Source organism: Erinaceus europaeus, chromosome 2 (genome assembly GCF_950295315.1).
Source record: "Erinaceus europaeus chromosome 2, mEriEur2.1, whole genome shotgun sequence".
NCBI classification, from domain to species: Eukaryota; Metazoa; Chordata; class Mammalia; order Eulipotyphla; family Erinaceidae; genus Erinaceus; species Erinaceus europaeus.
The window spans coordinates 179302544-179322842 of NC_080163.1; positions in this window are offsets into that span (position 1 = coordinate 179302544).

The window sequence follows — 20299 nt, forward strand, 5'->3', positions numbered from 1 at the left end:
TGTTCAAGCCTTAGGTCCCCACCTGCAGAGGAGGAAGCTTCACAAGCAGTCTCTGTCCTCAGTCTCTCTGAGTCTCTCACCCTCTAAGAAAAAGAAAGAAAAGGAAAAATGTTTAACATGTGTTCTCAACTAAGATGGGCTACTTCCTAGCCAGCCATTGAATTATTTTTTCTTTTGTTCAAGTTGGGGTTTAACCACTCCATGCTAAATTTTAGAGAGAGAGAGAGAGAGAGAGAGAGAGAGAATCTGGGGAGTTTGGGTTTGAACCTGGGTCACACACATGGTAAAGCAATCACCCTCCCAGGTGAGTTATTTTGCCTGCCCACCATTGAACTTCACTGAACTTCACCAGTGACCTTCTCATTAGTTCATTCTACCAGCCTTTTGTGAATGGTACGCTCCCCAAACTTACCCAGGGAGCACAATCATCTGGGTCTTTGGATATTATGGTATGCCTGCTTCTGAAATGTTCTTAACTTATTCTCTCAACATCTTCAAGGGCAGTTCTGGTATTTCTCCTCATTTGATGTGGGTCTTTGTTTCTTTCCTGCTCCTAAGAGGAAATACCTTAGTAACACATGTCTCCATCTCCTGGGAGTTCTTGCTAAGGTGGTAAAAACTTGTATTCTGAAAGGGTGCTTCCAAATCATCAAACACTGCTAAATTTAGTCTGTTGCTTTCATTCCTTTGTTAGAGCACCATCAGTGCCCAATTCAGTGTGAGATCCCTTGGTTCCAGCTGGACTGACCCTGTAGCACTTTTAGGGTAGAAACTTTTCCTCCTCTTTCACACCGGAATGACACCAACCTGGTCTTGTCGTGATTTAAATTTACATTGTTGAATGACCACATTTGGAAGAAATGTTTCTAGAGGCTCCTTTATGGTGGTGATGACAGGATGGAGAATTCAGAGACTTCGACTTATTCTTTCTCAGCAACATGGCCATGCCTTGTCACATAAGGAGGCAGACTGGCATCTGGAATGCGTGGCTAGAGTCAATGTCAGTCTGGGGGTGACCTGATGAGAGATCTCTGGACACACCAGAGCAGGCACCCTGGGTCTCCACACTTGGCTGACAGAATGAATGGGAACTGTCTGATGGGAACTGTCTCTGATCTCTATAAACAGAAGTGGACTACTCTGTAGAAGTCAGTCAAGAAGCAGATCCCACCAAGATAGGCCTCCACCATTTAAATAACCTGCTAAATGGCTTTCCTTGTCAATAATCTGATTTGCAGTCAGGCAAGACAAGTTGGATGCTTTTGAATGGCCTCAAATACGTCAATATGTAACAAGAAGATAAGGAAGAGAATTAGGTTCAGCACCCAGGGTTTTGCTTTACATCTTTCATTTTCTTGGCTAGATTGCTAAATAGTTTTATATGGACCCAGAAATTGCTGTTGAATGCTAATTTGTGGGTGATACAATCAGTGCTGAGGTAAATGATATAGGGAATTGATACTGGAATAAATTGGGAGGTGTTCCTTTAAATAACAGTATCGACAAAAATTTGGCACAAAGGGCAGTGGTCTTCTTTAAGCAACAATGCCATTCCTGGGAAGTAAGTCTGGGTGTAGAGAGAGCCAGGTGGCAGGGCTCAGAAGCAGGTAGGCACTGGGGGCCTTCACTTTCCATCCTCTTGACCATAACAAGGCACTGTAATTATTTTGTCTTCATTTCAGTGAGCATCACAAAACACAATGCAACTGACAGTTAACATCATACTTGGCAGAGAATAATGAATAAATACCAGAGATTGTACTTTAGCTACAATAATGGCTACATTATTATTATTATTATTATTTCACTATTAGTCTATGAGGTCCCAAGGATGGATGTGGTGTCTTTTCAAAAAAATATTAGTGATTTAATAGTGCTTTACAAACTTTTTAAAAAATTTATTTATAAAAAGGAAATGTTGGCAAAACCATAGGATAAGAGGGGTAAAGCTTCACACAATTCCCACCACCAGCTCTCTGTATCCTATACCTTCCCGTGATAGCTTTCCTATTCTTTAACCCTCTGGGAGTATGGACCCAAGGTCATTGTGAGATGCAGAAGGTGGAAGGTCTGGCTTCTGTAATTGCTTCCCTGCTGAACATGGGTGTTGACAGGCCTATCCATACTCCCAGCCTGTCTCTCTCTTTTCCTAGTTGGATGGAGTTCTGGGGAATCGGAGCTCCAGGACACACTGGTGGGGTCATCTGTCCATGGAAGTCTGGTTGGCATCATGCTAGCATCTCGAACCTGATGGCTGAAAAGAAAGTTAATATACAAGACCAAACAAATTGTTGATCATGACTTTAAAGGCTGGAATAGTGCAGATGAAGAGTTGGGGCATACTCTATTATGTAGATATTTTTAGGCATATTTTAGTTATATTCCAAGGGGCCTGTGGCTATACTAGGTTTTTTTTTTTTTTTTTCTTTTTTCCCTGAGCCTGAAATCTGATATGCAGGTGGATCCAAGTTATTGTCTAGGGAGATGATGTCATGGCTAGAAAAGGACCAGAAAGCTGGATCAGGGAAGAGTATCTCCCTAATATGGGAAAGGGGTATAAATACTGTTGACTATAAACCCATCTATTTGATTTGGTCTGAGGCCCATATTCAGCTTAGGAGCCTATGTTACCTCTGCATCCCTCTATATCTGAGCTCACTTTCTGTGATCATGAGTAGGAACATTCCAAGCTGCCCCAATATCAGGACCCGTCTTCCTCAGGTGTAGCATAGAGCTTGTTATCCATCTGCCCTTCGGAGGATGGAACATTCTCTACCATTTGTTGATCCAAGTTGAGGGCAAGTTACTATGGGGACCCACAAAGGGGTCTATTGTGTTGTTCCTGATAGAAATGACTGGAAACAATGGAGAGAGGGGTTGATTCGAGCTCTAGGCCCATCAAGTCTGTTTGGGAATCTCAGGGCTCCCCGATCAGGGTCCCAGCTGCTAGGGTGGCCTGATAGAGACTAAAGAGTCATCGTTCAAGTATACCAGTCAGTCTCTTGCTCTTATTCAGCTTTTGCAGTCTTTGTTTTGATAAGGTTAGCTTTGGAGTGAGTGAGAGAACTGTAATAGGAGGTAGGTGAGGAGGGTAAGTCTAAGTAGACACTATTTCATTATGAACTTGATACTGAGTCACTACAGTCTATTGTGTATTTTTGCTTCTAGGTATACATTTTGCCCCAATTTATGGATACATGTAAACATATGCTCTATCTTATGGGACCTGGTCTATATCTAGGTTTTGGGACTTTGTTAGAAAGTAAACTGCCTGGAATGGAATTAGAGAATACCATGAAAGGAAAGGTCTCACCGGAGTAATGAGGGTGAAGGGTTGGCATTCCATGTCTGACATCTCTGGACACAGTCTGAAGTGAAGCATGCTGAGGTGGTACTCTTTGCACTGATTAGGATGGGATCGGCGGATGCAATATAATTTGGTATGATTTGATAGAAGCATGAAGGAAACTTACCCCCACCCCAGAGGTTCCAGGACTAGGGGAAATATAGGCTCTATAGTGGAAGCGGGAAGTTCCTGCTGTCTTAGTGTTTAAGAAGGCAATAGCTAGTTATTGCTATAATCACATTGTTTGGCAATTGGGTTAACCTTGAAAAAATCCCTTTGTTAGGATTTGCTGTATCATACACACCATCACCATGTTTTATGTCTTTTGACATTATTTGCATATAGCTGTGCCACCGGTTGCTTCTGTTCTCCCTGGTCTAAGCTTTTAAGACAGTAAACATATCAAAGACTCAGCCTATGTATTAATAAGATTCAGTCTGGACTTTAAAATGTTTGAGACATTCAGTCAGTTTTTCCCCCTCATATTACTTAAATAGTGATTTATATGACTACAAATTAATATGAGTGTACATAAACACCGTTCCCATCACCATCTCCCCTCCCCTTCTAACCCCCCACACCCACCCCATGAAGCTGAACATCTGCCCTCACTCTCAACCCAGGGTTTTTACTTTGGTGCCCTACTACAAATTTAGTCAGATCCTGCTTTGAGTTTCCCTTTCTGTTATTCTTTCTCAACTTCTGTTTATGAGTGGGATCATCCCATACTCATCTTTATCTTTCTGACTTAGCTCACTTAACATAATTCCTTCTAGCTCATCCAAGATGGGTCAGAGAAGGAGGGTTCATTGTTCTTAATAGCTGTGTAGTATTCCATTGTGTATATATATACCACAGCTTTCTCAGCCACTCATCTGTTGTTGGGCACCTGGGTTGCTTCCAGGTTTTAGCTATTACAAATTGTGCTGCTATGAACTTAGATGTATACATACCTTTTTGGTTGGTTGTTATGTAGTCCTTAGGGTATATCCCTAGGAGAGGAATTAGTGGGTCATATGGAAGATCCATGTCTAGCTTTGTGAGAGTTCTCCAGACTGCTCTTCACAGAGGCTGGACCAATTTACATTTCCATCAGCAATGCAGAAGGGTTCCTCTGTCCCCACAACCTCTCCAGCATTTGTTGCTGCTGTCCTTTTTGATATATGCCATTCTCACAGGAGTGAGGTGGTATCTCAATGTTGTCTTTATTTGCATTTCTCTGACAATGACCTGGAGCAATTTTTTCAAGTGTTTGTTAGATCTCCTCTTTAGTGAACGTTCTGTTCATATCCTCTGCCCATTTGTTTACTTTGGGGATTAGTCTCTTGTCTGATGTAAGGCATGTGAAGATCTTCTCCCATTCTGTGAGGGGTCTCTTTGTTTGTGTGATAGTTTCTTTGGCTGTGAAGAAGCTTTTCAATTTGATGTAGCCCCACTGGTTTGTTTCTGCTTTAGTCTTCCTTGTAATTGTGTTTGTTTAATCAAAGATGTCCTTGAGGTTAAGGTGGAAAAGTGTTCTACCAATGTTTTCCTCTTAGTATTTGATAGTTTCTGGTCTAATATTCACCTTGATCCATTTGGATTTGTTTTTTGTTTCTGGTGAGATATAGTGGTTCAGTTTCATTCTTCTTCATGTTTCACCTTAGTTTTTCCAGCACCATTTATTGAAGAGAGCCTCCTTCCTCTATTCAATACTTTGGGTCCCTTTATCAAAGATTAGATGTCCATAGGTGTGTAGGTTTAGTTCTGGTCTTTCAATTCTGTTCCACTGGTCTGTGTGCCTATTTTTGTTCCAGTACCAGGCTGTTTTGATGATGATGGCCTTATAATATAGTTTGAGATCTGGGAGTGTGATGCCTCCATCTGTTTCTTTTCCTTAAGATCGTTTTGGCAATTCTAGGTGTTTTCTGGTTCCAGATAAACGATTGTAGTTTTTGTTCTACTCTCTTAAAGAAGCTTGGTGGAACTTGATGGGCATAACATTAAGTTTATATATGGCTCTGGGAAGAATATTCATTTTGATGATATTAATTCTTATAATGCATGAGATGTCTTTCCATTTCTTGGTATTAGTTTCTATTTCCTTGAATAGTGACTCATAGTTTTCAGTATACAAGTCTTTCATTTCTTTGGTCAGCTTTATTCCTAGGTATTTTATTGATTTTGCTGCAACAATGAATAGGAGTGATTTCTGGATGTCTTCTTCTTCAGATTTAGTGTTTGCATAAAGAAATGCCACTGACTTTTGTACATTGATTATTTTGTAGCCTGACACCTTGCTATATTGCCTAATAACTTCCAGTAATTTTCTGCTGAATTCTTTAGGTTTTTCTATATATCTATCATATCATCTGCAAATAGTGAGAGCTTGACTTCTTCCATTCCAATCTGTATTCCTTTGATTTCTTGCTCTTGCCTGATTGCTATGGCAAGCACTTCTAATACTATGTTGAAGAATAATGGTGATAGTGGGCAGTTCTGTCTCATGCCCCATCTGAGGGGGAATGCTTTCAGCTTCTGTCCATTGAGTATGATGTTGGCTGTAGGTTTGCTATATATGTACTCCACTGTCTTGAGGAATTTTCCATCTATTCTCATTTTTTGTAGTGTTTTGAGCATGAATGAGTGTTGGATTTTGTCAAAGGCTTTCTCTGCATCTATTGAGATAATCATGTGGTTTTTGGCTTTGCTTTTATTGATGTGGTGAATGGCATTGATTGACTTATGTATATTGAACCAGCCTTGCATTCCTGGGATAAATCCCACTTGGTTGTGATGAACAATCTTTTTGATATACTGCTGTCTGGTTGGCCAAGATCTTGTTTTATATTTTGGCATCTATGTTCATCAAAGATATTGGTCTGTAGTTTTTTTTGTTGTTGTTGTGTCCCTATCTGCTTTTGATATCAGATATACTTTTGATATACTGGCTTCATAGAAGGTGGAAGGGAGTTTTCCTGTTTCTTCGATCTTGTGGAGAAGCTTTAGAAGTATAGGTATTAACTGTTTCTTGAAGGTTTTGTAGAATTTGTTTGTGTAGCCTTCTGGTCCAGGACTTTTGTTGTTGGGAAGATTCTTACTAACTGTTTTGATTTCTTTGTCTGTGGCGCATTTAGGTTTTGTAATTCTTCCTGGTTCAGTTTTGGAAGGGCATATGTTTCTAGGAATTCTTCCATTTCTTCCAGATTCTCTAGCTTAGTGGCTTATAGTTCTTCATAGAAGTTTTGCATGATTTTCTGGATTTCTGTGGTGTCAGTTGTGATCACTCCTCTATTATTTACATTTCTATTTATTTGAGTCGTCTCCTTTTTTTTTTTTTTTTTTTTAGTGAGTCTGGCTAGGGAGTTGTCAATCTTGTTTAATTTCTCAAAGAATCAACATTTGGCTTCATTGATCTTTTGTATGGTTCTCTTATTTTTGATGTTGTTTATTTCTGCTCTAATTTAGTGATTTCTGTCCTTCTGGTTGCTTTAGGGTTCCTTTGTTCCTCTTCCTCTAAGTCCTTAAGGTGTGCAATAAGGTAGTTTATTTGAGCTTTTTCTTGTTCTTTAATATGTGATTGTATGGCTATGAGTTTTCCTCTGAGTACTGCTTTAGCTGTGTCCCAAATATTTTAATAGCTTGTGTCTTTGTTTTCAATTGTTTCCAGGAACATTTGAGTTTTGTGCTTGAGTGTCTCTCTGACCCAGTGGTTCTTAAGCAGTATGTTGTTTAGTTTCCAAATTCTGTGTCTTTTAGAAATTCTCTGTTTGTTGTTAAATGTTAGTTTTATTCCACTGTGGTCTGAGAAGATACTTGGGATGATTTCAATGCTGTTGAATTTATTGATGCTGTCTTTGTTGTCTAACATATGGTCTATCCTTGAGGATGTGCTGTGTCTATTTGAAAATAATATGTATTCCAGTTTTGGGGGGTGAAGAACTCTGAAAATGTACAGGAGGTCTAGTCTATCCATCTCTTCATTTAATGCTCTTCTTTCGTTGTTGATTCTCTGCTTCACTGATCTGTCTAAGTGTGAGAGTGGGGTGTTAAAAAGTCTCCCACTGTTATTGTATTACTAGTGATGTATTTTTGTAGTTCTTTCAGTAGGTGTTTGATGTATTTAGGTGGTCCCTCATTGGGTTTATAGATGCTAATAGTTGTTAAATCTTCTTAGTTGACTGATCCTCTAATCATTATGTAATGGCCTTGCCTAAATTTTATTACTTTATTTAATTTAAAGTTTATTGTGTCAGAGACGAGAATGGCTATTCCTGCCTTTGTTTGTGGTCCATTAGCCTGTATGATAGTTTTCCATCCTTTCACTTTAAGTCTGTGTTTGTCTTGTTGGGACATATGGGATTCTTGCAAACAGCATATAGTTGGGTTGTGTTTTCTGATCCATCCTCCCACTCTGTGCCTTTTAATGGTGAGTTTAAGCCATTGACATTTATTGATATTATGGATTTAATGTATTGTGGTGCTATTATTCAACATTTTTTAATTTTCTCTGATATATTGCAAGTATTATGGTGATGTTCTTGTTTATAAGAGGTCTTTTAGAACCTCTTTCAGGGCAGTCTTAGTGATGGTTGCCTCCTTTAGCTGTTGTCTGTCTGAGAAGGTTTTGATCCCTCCATCTAGTTTGAATTAAAGTCTAGCAGGATATATGATCCTTGGTTGAAATACTTTTTCATTCCGGGCTCAATAAATATCTTGCCATTCTCTTCTGACTTTTAGAGATTGAGTGGAGAAGTCTGCTTGGTTTTCCCCTGTATGTGACTTTTTGTTTTTCTCTTGCAGCCTTTAGGATCCTTTCTTTATCCTTGCTTCTTTTCATTGTAACTATGATGTGTCTTCAGGTTTAGGTCTGGGTTGATTCTGTTTGGGACTCTCTGGACCTCTTGAATCTTAATGTACTTTCTGTTCTTTAGGTCTAGGAAGTTTTCTTTTATTATTTCCTCTAGAATGTTTACTTCCCCTTCCTCTCTTTCTTCCTCTGGCAGGGCAATTATATGAATTTTACTTCTTTTGAGATCAACCCATATGTCTCTGTTGTTGTTTTCAGTGTCTCTCAGTCTCTTTTTGAGCTCTTTTACCTCTTTCTGGAAAGGCATGTTGTATCTACTGTGCTGTCATATAAGGTCATCAGGGGAGATCAGGGCTAATTGGATTCCACTTGTCTCCATGTTTTTTTTTTTCTTTGCATGTATTTGGTTGGGTTCCTCAAGGCAGCAAATTGACTGTCTGATATGATTCCTGTTAACTGCCAGAACTTTCTGAATCCTGGGTCCATGGAGAAATTTCAAGATAGAGGTGATATTGGGGAAAGGCTTTGTAAAAGGCACTGCAATATTTTGTGGAGAAGTTTCAGTCTTCCAAAACATATTTTTGTTAGTTTTTTTTTGTTTGTTTGTTTTTCTTATTACTAGGATTATGCTTGGGGCTCAGTGCCTGGATGACTTCACTTCAAGCCATAATTTCTTTGACAGAGATGAGAGACAGAAAAACAAGGAAAGACACCTGTATCACTGCTCCAGGAAACTCCTGAAGTTTCCTCCCTTTGGGCGGGAGCCAGGAGCTTAAACCCGGTGCTCTCACATATTAGTGTGTCAACTCAATCCACAGCTAACATTAAAACTGTTGCTGGCTGCACTCCTGGGCTGAAATTAATTTTCCTGAGGATCTATGTTCCCTAAGAGACTGAGTTCTTTTGGTTGCTATTGGTTTTAGGTTACTTTTTTCAGTAGCAAGAGTCACTCTTGGCTACTTAAGCAGAACACAGCATGTCCTATTACTGCCATTGCTATTTTAAGCCCACAATGCATCCATGGAACTCGGTTTCCCTCTTACCCTAACCTGTAGAAATATAAGGATTTTCTTCACTTGCTTAGTCCTTGGAGATAAAGGAACTTCTCAGGGGTTGTACTGGATGCTCATTAGACATAGACTGAATGAGGGTGAGACACTTTGTCATACTTTGGGTCTCACCCTTTCAGACAGCACCATTTTTTGCCTAATATGAGTAGAAGCACTTGCTAGTGGTCACTGGAACCCAAGACCTTCTGATCCACAGAATTTATTTCACCCCATTCATCTTTCCTTGAACGGGAGCCAAACAGTGGCTTGTAATAGTCATTTTAACATGTTGAAATATTATTTCTAAAATAGTCACTCAACACAACCTGTCTGGAAGTTTTCTGGAGAACAGATATTTTTGGAATCCTTTTGACAACCAGGCCAGCACGATTGTGTGGAGAATGAGTAATGAGTAGGCACTTTGTCTCTTAGTCCCACTTTTTCACTAGCAAGTTTTATTGAGTGCCTACTGCACGCTGACATGCTTTTGTAGTACAAGCCCTGCATATCAAGATGCCTGTGAGGAGCTCAGGAGGTTAGGTGTGCCCCAAATGACCAGGTATGAGTTAGTTCATTGTCAGCACCTTCTCTTATTCAAGTTACTCAAGGGGAATTCAGAATCAAACAGGACAGAGGGTTTTAAAAATGTGTCTTAAAAAAAAATATATATATATATGTTATTTATTTACTTTGGATAGAGATGAAAAAATATTGAGAGGAAAGAGGGAGAAGGAGAGGGAAACGAAGAAAAAGAGATATGCAACACTCTTTCACTGACACTGAGGCTTCCCCATCCAGGTGGGGACTGTGAGCTTGAAATCAGGCCCCTGTGAACTGTCATGTGCACCTTCTATCAGGTATGCTCTACCACATGCTTAAAATCCTTAATTTAAGCACTTCCTGATTTAATTTTATTTTAAAATGTCTTTATTTATTAATAAGATGGAGAGAAAGAGAACCTTACCTACTACATGGGTTGACAGGAGTTGAATTTTGGATCTCATGCTTGAATGTCCAGTGCTTTATCCATTGTACCAATTCCTGTGTCCCCAACTTCTCCCCCCCCCCCCCAACACACACAAGCAAATCACTGTTTTCCAAATTGGTTGTCCTCATGATCTTTGATTGTTATGGGAGAAACTGCACAGCCTTTAGAGGTTTCTCATTTAGTTAAAAGTCTGGAAGTTAGAGAATGTTCCATCCTCCGAAGGGAGGCTGTACAACATATTCTGTCTACCACCTTAGGAAGATGGGTTCTGGAATTGGGGCAGCTTGAAACATTCCTACTCCTGACTTCAGAATGCGAGCTCAGATCTACAGAGATACAGAGGATACATAAGCTCCTAAGCTGTATATGGGTCCCATATCAAATCAATGGGGTATACATATACGGGAGCTACTCTCTTCCCTTTTTCCAGCCATGACATCATCTCCCCAGACAATAACTTGGGTCCACCTACATATCAGATGTTAGGCTCAAAAAAAAAAAAAAAAAAAAAAAAAAAGACTTGTATAGCCATGGGCCCTTTGGACTATAACTAGAATAGGCCTACTAGCTAGCTACAAAATGAAGACCCCCCAAATCTTAATCTGCAATATTAAAGCCTTTAGGTCAACATTTTGTTTGGCTTTATATATTAACTCTGTTTTCAGCCACCAGGTTCCAGATGCTACTATGATGCCAAACGGACTTCTCTAGGCATACAGCCCTACCAATATGTCCTGGAGCCCTGCTTCCCCAGAGCCCCACTTCCCCAGAGCCCCACTCCACTAGGGAAGGAGAGAGAGACAGGATGGGCATATGGATCAGTCTGTTGATGCCCATGTTCAGCAGGGAAGCAATTATAGAAGCCAGACCTTCCATCTTTTGTACCCCATAATGACCCTGGGTCCATATTCCCAGAAGAATAAAGAATAGGAAAGCTATCAGGGTATGGGATGGGATACAAAGTTCTGGTGGTGGGAATTGTGTGGAGTTTCACCTCTCTTATCCTATGATTTTTGTCAGTGTTTCCTTTTTATAAATAATTTTTTTTAAGTCTGGAAGTAAAATAGCTTTGTTCTTAAAGGAATACAACCTTAGCTGCGAGTTCTGAAGCCTTGTCCCTGGAGCTGCAGTGAGGGTACAAGGACCGCATACCCAGATCAACATGATGCTCTAGTGAAGTCAGCTAACAGCAGGTTACCACCAGAGCTACTTTACCACCTGAAGCAAAATCCATTCTCCTGCTAAGGGAAAAACAGCTTTGGAGCCAGCTTTCAAATCCAAGAGCAACTGTATTCCCTATGCAAGGGGTCAGGGGAGGTAGAGGGATCTCAGCTGACTGATATCAGGTTCCTCTCATAAAGCAGGGAGAGGACTGACCAGCAGGGGGGCGGGGGGGGGAGCAGATGCATGTGCTGCCTGCAATCTCGGGAAAACTGGCCTCATCAGGAGGGGAGAAGGTCAGTGAGGTTTCCCAGGCCAAGACCCTGTGAGGTCTGATAAGAAAGGGGACAATTTTAAAAATCGATGGAATATTTACTGGAGTCTGAACAGAGTCCTCAATCTATTGCAAAGGATGCTTTCCAGGTATCTATAAATAAAAGACATATGCCCTTCCATGCAGGTCTCCTAGAAACTGGAGAAAGCTACAAGACAGAGGGGGAAAAGAAAAAACATCATCCTCTCTGTATCAGAACCTGGGCTGATAGACGGGCATCTCTCCCTGACATTTTCATTATCAGGAAATTTATGTGCCTATTTCTGTCTGTTGTAATGACCATTCACAGCCATTGTGTGGTGGTAGCTAATGGACAGGAATAGGAAAAGAAGCTTCTCTAATTAATGCAAAGTTGAGACATTTTCTTTTTGCACTTTGAGAAGCCAAGTGATTCTCAGCAGTTCTTGGCACTTAAGTGGAGGTAAAATAATTATATACAATTTCAGGTGATTAAAAGATTGTAAAATAATTTTAGTTACTGCTTGAAATTATTTATCTTGTAAATGAAAGTGAGTAGAAAAGAGGGGAATCATGAGTTCTGAGGTTGAGAGCAGAGACTGTTGGAACTTCTCCCTGGATTCCTGACAACCTGGTGGGGTCTGTGTTGGGGTCTGTATTTCCCCTGACTCTTGCCTACTTGCACCATCTGTCTCTTTCCCTGATTAATCGACTGGGGCTTTGCTGCACTTAGTCGTGATCATACCTTTCTTGTATATTGTTTAGCTCTTCCTTTGATGGGCATTATTCTCTTTAATATGTATGTATTTGGATTGGGTGTTGGTACACCTAGTTGTAGGCACACATTATAGTGTATGAGGACCAGAGTTCAAGTTCCTGGCCACCACTTGCAAGGAGGAAGCTTCACAAGTGCTATAGGTATCCTCTCTCTCTCTCTCTCTCTCTCTCTCTCTCTCTCTCTCCAGGTTCCTCTTCCATCTCAGTTTTTCTCCATTATAATTAAATAATAATAATAATAATAATAGGGGATTTGAACCTGGGTCATTGTCACTGTTCATGGTAACATGTGCCTTCTCCCAGATGAGCCATCTTTAGGTCCTTTAAACTGTTTTCTTAAAATATAAATCCTAAGGTTCTCACTTGTTCTACATGAGTATTCAAATCTTGTTGGAAGGAAACTTGTCTGCCTCTGTGTCCTTTCTTTGAAGGAACACTCTTAAAATTATAACATTTTTTTAAATTTATTTTTTTTATTTAAGAAAGGATAAATTAACAAAACCATAGGATACGAGGGGTACAACTCCACACAATTCCCACCACCCAATTTCCTTATCCTATCCCCTCCCCTGTTACCTTTCCCATTCTCTCTCCCTTTGGGAGCATGGACCCAGGGTCTTGTGGGTTGCAGAAGGTGGAAGGTCTGGCTTCTGTAATTGCTTCCCTGCTGAACATGGACGTTGACTGGTCGATCCATACTCCCAGTCTGCCTCTCTCTTTCCCTAGTAGTGTGGGTCTCTGGGGAAGCGGAGCTTCAGGACACATTGGTGGGGTCTTCAGTCCAGAGAAGCCTGGCCGGCATCCTGATGGCATCTGGAACCTGTTGGCTGAAAAGAGAGTTAACATACAAAGCCAAACAAATTGTTGAGCAATCATGGACCCCAAGGTTGGAATAGTGGAGAGGAAGTGTTGGGGGGGGGTACTCACTGAAAACTCTAGTGTACTTCTGCTTTCAGGTATATATTTTGCACTAGTTTATGGATACATGTAAAATTATAACATTTAAAAAAAATAGTGATTTCAATCAGGCCATCCTGTCACCCCACTCCCCTATTCAGGAGTCCTGAGACTTCGAATCAGACATGATGGGCCTAGACTCAAATAAATCCCTCTGTCTATTGTTAGCAGTTATCTCCATCAGCAACAACAAAATAGACCCCTTTTGTGGGCCCCCCATAGGACCTTGCCCTCAACTTGGATCAACAATGGTAAAGAATGTTCCATCCTCTGAAGGGATGATGGACAACATACTCTATGCTACACCTGAGGAAGACGGGTTGATACTGGGGCAGCTTGGAATGTTCCTACTCATGACCACAGAATGTGAGCTCAGATCTACATGGATGCAAAGGTCACATAGGCTCCTAAGCTGAATATGGGCCCCAGATCACATCAAATTGATAGGGTTTACAGTCAACAATATTTATACCCCTTTCTTATATTGGGGAGCTACTCTCTTTCCAGCTTTCTGTTCCTTTTCTAGCCATGACATCATCTCCCTAGACAATAACTTGGATCCTCCTACATATCAAATTTCAGGCTTAGGGGAAAAAAAACAACAAAAAAACTAGTATAGCCACAGGCCCTTTGGAATTTAACTGAAATATGCCTACCAGCTATTTACAAAATAGAGGACCCCCCAACTCTTAATCTGCACTATTCCAGCCTTTAGGTCCATGATTGTTCAGCAGTTTGTTTGGCTTTGTATGTTAACTCTCTTTTCAGCCAGCAGGTTCCAGATGCTAGCATGATGCCGACCAGACTTCCCTGGACACACCACCCCAACAGTGTGTCCTGGAGCTCTGCTTCCCTAGAGCCCTTCCCCACTAGGGAAAGAGAGAGACAAGCTGGGAGTATGGATTGACCTGTCAACGCCCATATTCAGCAGGGAAGCAATTACAGAAGCTAGACCTTCCACCTTCTGCATCCCACAATGACCTTGGGTCCATACTTCCAGAAGGTTAAAGAATAGTAAAACTATTAGGGGAGGAGATGGGATACAGAGAGCTGGTGGTGAGAATTGTGTGGAGTTGTACCCCTTTTATCCTATGGCTTTGTCAATGTTTCCTTTTTAGAAATAAAAAAATAGGGACTTAATAATGGTTTACAAGATTATAAGATTACTGCACCCACCAGCAAAGTTCTGTGCTCCCATCCTTCAACCCCTCCACCCTTTCCTCCCTGTGATACCTCCTTCTCCTCCCCCTCCTTCTCCTCTTTATTCTTCTACTTGCAAGTTCATGTGTTTCAATTCCATATATTATGCATGCAAGCAAAACTATCTGGTAGCTAACTATATTTTACCTCCTTATTTGGCTAAGCATAGTCACCTCCAGTTCCATCCCTTTTGTCCGGAAGGATATAATAACTTTTCAAAATCTGTATAGTTGTTTCAAAAAACTTTTTTTTGTATTTTAGTCTCTGTACTTGCTATAAAGTCAGTAACCATATAGTCTGTTTTGCTGGTTGCTGGAGTGAAAACAGCCAAACTGCAAAGTTCACTGCTTAACCAAGAGTGCTCTCAAAGCCCCAGGTTTTGGCACCAACCTGTGTTTCAAAACCCTATTCCTCCCTCTTTCCTGAACAAACTCACAGGGGTCCCAGGAGAGGAAGTTTGTTAATTCATTCATTCATTCATTCATTCATTCATTCATTCATTCATTCATTCATTCATTCATTCATTTATTTAATTTCCACTGGCGTTATCTCTGGAGCTCACTGCCTGCACTAGGAATCCACTATTACCTCCAACCATTATTTCTTTTCCCTTCCTTCCTTTCTTCCTTCCTCTCTTCCTTTCCTTTCCTTTCCTTTCCTTTCCTTTCCTTTCCTTTCCTTTCCTTTCCTTTCCTTTCCTTTCCTTTCCTTTCCTTTCCTTTCCTTTCCTTTCCTTTCCTTTCCTTTTCTTTCCTATTTTGACTGATAGGACAGAGAAGTTGAGAGGCTGGATACACCACTGTCCAGCCCCCTAGAAGGCAGTTTAAAGCAAACAACAGATCAGTTTTCTCTAGAACTCAGTTTTATTCTCTTCTAGTTTTTATTTTTCATTGAAGTAATTATTTTTCTTTGTTTGGGGGCTAATGGTTTATAGTTGACAGGAAAATACAGTAGTTGGTACATGTGTAACATTTCTCTGTTTTCTACATAACACTCTAAACCCCCACTTAGGTCCTCCTCTGACATTCTGTTCTAGGACCTGACTTTTTTTTTTTTTTTTTTTTTTTTCTGTTTCCTTTTTTATCATTTCACTGAGAAGTTCATGGTTTATAGTACAGTTGTGGACACATGGCTACAATTTTTCATCTCCTTGTTACTTGTCTACAAAATCCTCTCACCTCCAACTTAGGTCTTTTTCCACAATCATGCACCAGGACCCCCAAAGCTCCCTCCCCCATCCTTCTCTCTGCCCTTTGTTTCTAGAGTCCGTTGCTTTGGTCCAACACACCTACCCAGTCCAAATTTGACTTTGTGTTTTCCCTACCTGTCCTTGTTTCTTAAATTCTGCCTATGAGTGAGATCATCTGGTATTCATCTTTCTCTTTTTGGCTTATCTCACTTAACATGATTTCTTTAAGCATCACCCAAGAGGAGGCAAAAGAGATTGATGAGCTGGGTACTCTCAGCCCTTTGTGTTCCAGGGAAAGCTGCCCAAGCTGAGAATTGTAGCTCAGCCTACCCACAGGGCATGCCCCATGGCAGCCTTCAGGAAAGCCCATCAGAATTTAACAACTTAGAGGAGGGGCTAGCAAACCTTTCCTTCTAGAGAAAGATCCAGCCTGCCCAGATTAGCTAGCGAAGATTTTTTGTGCTTTAAGATTATTCTCTTCAGGGGACTGGGAGGTGGTACACTCAGTTAAGGAGACATAAGTACTAAGTGCAAAGACCCAATGCAAAGATCCAGGTTCAAGCCCTCAATTCCCCACCTGTAGGAGGGACACTTCACAATCTAAGAAGGAGGTCTGCATGTTTCTATCTTTCTCTCTTCCTCTCTTCCTCCTCTTCCTCTCTCAATTTCTCTCTGTCTTATCCAATAAAATGGGGGGAAATGGCTGCCAGAAGTGGATTCATAGTGCTGACACTGAGTCCCAGTGATAACCCTGGAGGAAAAAAATCATTCTCATTCTACCCCATACTTGTGAAGAAACTTGTTCCTATCCCAGTGTGTAGACTTATACACGTTTACATATTACAAAAACTGAGGATAAAATTGAGTGTAGGAAACCAGACTCATTTACATGAGACTTCAGGTGTTTTAAGGATGATTGAGGATGATTTTGGCACTATGACTTTTCCACATCATGGAATAACAGCTATAGCTTCCTTTGATTCTGCCCCTGCCAATTTTACCAGTACCTGGAATGTCTTTCTTTTTTTGTAATTTTTTTTATCTATTCTTTTTTGTTGTTGTTGTTACCCATCTGGAATGTCTTTCAAGGTAGATGCCATTACCAGTTTTTTTTCAGGATGATAAAAGTTGATAATTAGAGAATTGAATGATTAAGTAGGCGTTGTGGAGCCTGAGTAATCTGGTTGGAATTTGAACTTAATTACTTCCTGACTGTCAGGACATAGAGAACTTAGTTAACTTCTCTGAGTTCAGTTTATGGAAGTTACAGTTTCAAGTGTGCATCCCTGGAGCTCTGTGCTGTATCTGCCTTTCTCCCTCTGACAGCTCGTACTTGGCAGTCTCTTCCTTCTTCTACTGACTTGCCTTTGAACCTTGACCATATTTGTGTGGGTCTGGAAACCATTCCATTCCACTGATCATGGTGTCCCTTGTCTATTCACTCATGTTGTCTTATGATTACACTTTGATATAAGTTACAAAATTAGTGTTAATAAATATGTGTAATTATCTATGGAAGTCATCTTTGACTGCTTTTATCATAGTTTTTAAATTGCCAACAATTGTTTTTTTAGATCTGTATCTTAGTGATTTATTTTCAGAGGCATAGTAAATAGACAGTAGTTTTAAAATCTCGGGTGCTGGGTGCTGGGTGTTGGGTTGGGAACAGATTACCATGTATTAGGACTCAGGTTTAACCTGCTAATCCCCACCTGCTGGGAGGGAGGCTGTGAAACAGCACTGCAGGTATCTTTCCCCTCTGTCACCTTTCTCACACACACTCTCTACTGATGATGATGATGATGATGATGATGATGATGATGATAATAATAATAATTAGTGGAAGTGGTGAAGTTGTGAAGGTACCAAGTCTTAAAGACAACACTGGTGGAAAAAAAAAATGTATGATTCCAGTTTTTTATTGTTAGTACCTAGACATGTGATTAATATTCTCATAAATACATTTGACTTTGTAACCATGATTCTTTTTAGATTCCTTGTTATTTTCTGAATAGACAATCATAATGGTAGGTACATTTCCCCCCCTTTCCGATCTGTATGCCATTTATTTCTTTTTCTTGACTTATCACACCTGCAAAGGCATTCAATAAGATACTAAGTAGGATTGCTGAGAATTGATACCCCTGCCTTGTTTCCTATCTTGGTGGAAAACATTCATTCTCTATTCATTAAATATGACATTAATGCAGGTTTCCCTACATGTTCTACATGCAGTTTTTGCCAAAGTGAATAATTTATATTTTATCTTGAATTTCCTGACCGTTTAAAACTATATAGATGAAAGCTGAGTTCTATCAAATTCTTTCTCGACATCAATTTACTTTTTTATGGTCTTTTCCTTCTTTTGAGCAATAATTTAGTGTACTCTGTTAATTGATTTTCAAACATTGAATCAGTCCTACTTTTCAAGGATGAGTCCAATTCAATCACGGTATATTATTGTTCTCATATATTGCTATACTGAATTCGCTGTATTACATGTTATGATCCTAAATCTAGGATCATTAATGATGTTGGCCTGTATTTTTCTTTATTTCTGTTTCTATCTGATTTTGGTAACAAAATAATTGACATCATTAGAAAGTATTCCCCTTTTTATTTTGGGGAAGAGATTATGTAGAATGGATGTTATATCTTCTTTAGGCATTTTTTTAGGACCAGACTTCTGCAGTTAAGCATTTCATAGAACTTATTAGTGAAGTCATGTAAAGTTTTCATTTTTAGGAGTCTTTTACCCTTATCCCATTAATTCCAAGTCTTTAAAATATATGTATGTATGTATGTATTTATGTAATTGTTGCCAGAACTTCACCACTCCAGGCTGACATTTTCATACAGAAAAAGATAAAGACAGAGAGAGAGACACAGAGATTTCATTTTGATATAAGTTACAAAATTAATGTTAATTAATATGTTTAATTATCTACTGAAGTCATCTTTGACACCATAGCATTCAAACTTCTTCTCATGCAGTACAAGTCAGATTCAAACCTGCACTGTGCATATGGCAAAGCAAGAACATTATCCTGGTGATCCAGGTTGCCAAAGCAATATCTTGATATTTATAAGATTGCTCAGGGGAGTCGGGCGGTGGCGCAGTGGGTTAAGCACACGTGGCGCAAAGCGTAAGGATCCCGGTTCGAGCCCCCGGCTCCCCACCTGCAGGGGAGTCGCTTCACGGGCGGTGAAGCAGGTCTGCAGGTGTCTATCTTTCTCTCCCCTCTCTCTCTGTCTTCCCCTCCTCTCTCCATTTCTCTCTGTTCTATCCAACAACAAAGCAACGTCAACAATGGCAATAATAACTGCAAGGAGGCTGTGACAACTAGGGCAACAAAAAGGGGGAAAAATGGCCTCCAGGAGCGGTGGATTCGTGGTGCAGGCACTGAGCCCAGCAATAATCCTGGAGGGAAAAAAAAAAGAAAAAGATTGCTCAGGTTATTTGTTCTTCTCAGATAATTTTTTGTGTATTCTGGTTTTCACAAAACTGATACATTTAGTTTAAGTTGATAAGTTTATATATAAATCTTTCTTCATAATCTTTCCTTACTAAATTTTACTACATGTAGGTTCTGTAGTGATATTCCCTCTTGATATTTCTACTGTCTAAAGTATATGTTGTCTCTCTCTTTTCCCCTCTCCATCTAGCTAAAAGGTTTATCTTATCTCTTATTCTTTACAAGGAAAACACTTTTATTATCTCTTCTCTTTTTTTTTCTTGCCATGTGGTTTTTAAAAAATATTTATTTATTTGTTGGATAGAGATAGACATAAATTGAGAGGGAAGGGAGTGATATAGAGGGAGAGAGACAGAGAGACACCTGCAGCCCTGCTTCACCACTTTGTTATTTTGAGTCTGACTTATTTCACATGCCATACAGTGTTGTGCAACCCTTCCAACAAACCTCTATTCCTTTTTGAAGTTAAATAATATTCTATCACATTTTGTTTGTCAGTTTTTCTGTTGATGGGCATCTGGATTGGTTCCACATTTAGGCTTTTGTGAATAGGGCTGCTATGAAACTTGATGTACATACACCTCTCTGAGTCCCTGCTTTTAATTATTGGGGCATCTATACCTAGAAGTAGAATTCTATCCTCAGATAATAATTCTATGTTTATACTTTGAGGAAATGTCCAACTGCTTTTTAAAAAATCCATATTGTTTTGCATTTCCACAAGCAATCCACATGATTTTTAATTTCTCCATACCTTTGCCAATATTTACTGTTTCTGTATTCTTGATAATAATCATCCTGATGAATGTGAAATGGTATCCCATTATAAATTTGAATTGTATTTTCAAAGTCAGCAATGATATTGGGCATCTTTTTCATGTGCTTATAGATTATTTATATATTTTCTTTGCATGTGCTTATATTAAAGTAAAATCTCACCCTAATTATATGTATGATTTGAAAAAGATTACCACTTTCAGGATTGTCTTTTCAATTTATTTTGTTGTTATTCCTTTTATGAAGGGGAGAAATAGGAGAGTGAAAGATGAAAGAAAGAGAGACTAGAGACCAAAAA